This window comes from Arachis ipaensis, chromosome B4 (genome assembly GCF_059453495.1).
Source record: "Arachis ipaensis isolate K30076 ecotype BB chromosome B4, ASM5945349v1, whole genome shotgun sequence".
Classification (NCBI taxonomy): Eukaryota; Viridiplantae; Streptophyta; class Magnoliopsida; order Fabales; family Fabaceae; genus Arachis; species Arachis ipaensis.
This window is the reverse complement of record NC_142439.1, coordinates 135,057,695-135,059,825: the sequence shown is the minus strand read 5'-3', so window position 1 is coordinate 135,059,825 and position 2,131 is coordinate 135,057,695.

Here is a 2,131-nt window from a genome sequence, read left to right as displayed (position 1 = left end):
GACATGCACACACCCATGTAATTCGAATCTATCTGATTCGAATTACACACTAATAGTAATTTAAATCAGAGTAATTCAAATTACTCCCTAGCACGCAATCCTAAGTAATTCGAATTTGACTGTGAAAGATTACCATGTGTTCATAACACATAGCGAAAGAAAAGAAAATAATCCTTAAAGATCTATTTTGTGCTTAAATTTTATTCCAATAATATACAATATATAGATCAGATCTAAATATCTGTGTACGCTAGTAAAAAATACTTTCTCCTTCGATGGTATGAAGGTGCTATGCGTATCCACACCGAGACTAACATTTGCTGTCAACTCCTTGACTAATGGATATCTGATCTAAATAGAGAACATCTTTGCAACTTTTTGCACACCATAAAATTCTTCTCCAAGAATTAGGCTCACATACATTTATGTGTGTAGAGGCAAAAGAATAAAACTCTTGTTATTCTCATCTGTAATTTCTTTACTCTTTGCATACATATATATAGTATGAGATTTGTTACTGATTTTAAATTTGAATCTCAATTCAAATTTAAATCATATCTTAAAATTATAAATATGAATCCTTTAAATTTATGAATCATATCATAACTCAATTTAAAACATAATTGATTTGGGTCTCATCCAAATTTAGAATTCAAGTTTACAAATAGAATAACTAATTATTCTCAAATCTCATTTACTATTCTCAATCATCATACTATTATTATATTCTTGGTGCTAGTAAAGAATATAATAATATTCCATTTGAATTCATATAATTATTTATTTGATCAAATCAAAATAATAATTAAATAATTCTATAGCAAAGATTAGAACACTCGTCAGTGTGTGACCCCATAGGTTCAATACTAAGCGGGTAGTAAATTAGTCGTACTAAATTCACTAATTAAGGTTAGCGTCTAGCAACACTCCTTAATGACCTGATAGTATGAAGTAATATATTTTTACTAAGAACCTCAGAAGAACAAAGTAGAATTCCTTCCATCTTTTCAGCTCTTGGTTAACCCTTAGAGTATGGTTTAATTGTCAAACTCTAACTTGTTACCGTTATTATAATGAACTGTGAATGACCTAAGAAACTTATTTCTTCATTCATTCAATCCCTTGGCCAAGGTTTTATTCATCTCAGTCATTATAATCATAGAGTTCAAACTCTTTACCGAAAGTTGACGGATTCCTTATTGACTAATCATTAATTCTACAAGTATTTAAATCATACCCAATATCCATTCAACTAGTACCCTAGGATATTAGGTGTCCAAAATCAAAGTATAATAAATACATTGTTAATTACTATGATAGTTGCAGGTCAAAGGAAACTCTATTACTATGTTCATCTTGAGAATATCCTATTGACAAATATACGGTAATTATAACCATTAGGAATTCTCAAAGTGAGCCAGTTCAATGGCCATATCTCTATATGCACCATCTATATATATAATTTAATAAATGAGATCTATTAATCTTCAACTAATGAAGACCATTATATATATATTAATGTCCTTTTTAATAATCCTATGACTAAGAACAATTTAGATTAAATTATAAAAGATTTATCTCTCAATATTATGATCACTATCACAATGATAAATCTATAAATTTAATCAAGGACCTTATTATATTAACATTTTAATATAATAATAATAACAAATTATTTGACACGTGATTGATTGGATTGTGGTCATACTACTTATTCCCAACAATCTCCCACTTGCACGAGAGCCAATCATGATGGATTGGATCTTGGGCATACTATTATCATAATAATCTCCCACTTGCACTAGAGCCAATCAATCATGTGTATAATTTTTCAATGCACATCTGTGTTTATCAAAACTCTTTTGACCTTAAACACCTTTGCTCTTGAGCATATTTGCTTGACCTTTTGTAAAATATACCTAGTGCATAATAAATATCACGTTTTCTCAAAACATGAAATCTCTCACTACAATAGTGCATAATTTTATTTTAAGAACAATCCTTATTGAACATGATTATAAAAAATCTAAATAACCATTAGATCTATCTGTATAGAATTGTATCATTATACAAATAGACTACTTTTTCAAAAAGTTAGTTTAACGATCGAACTTTTTATACTTTCGGGAGA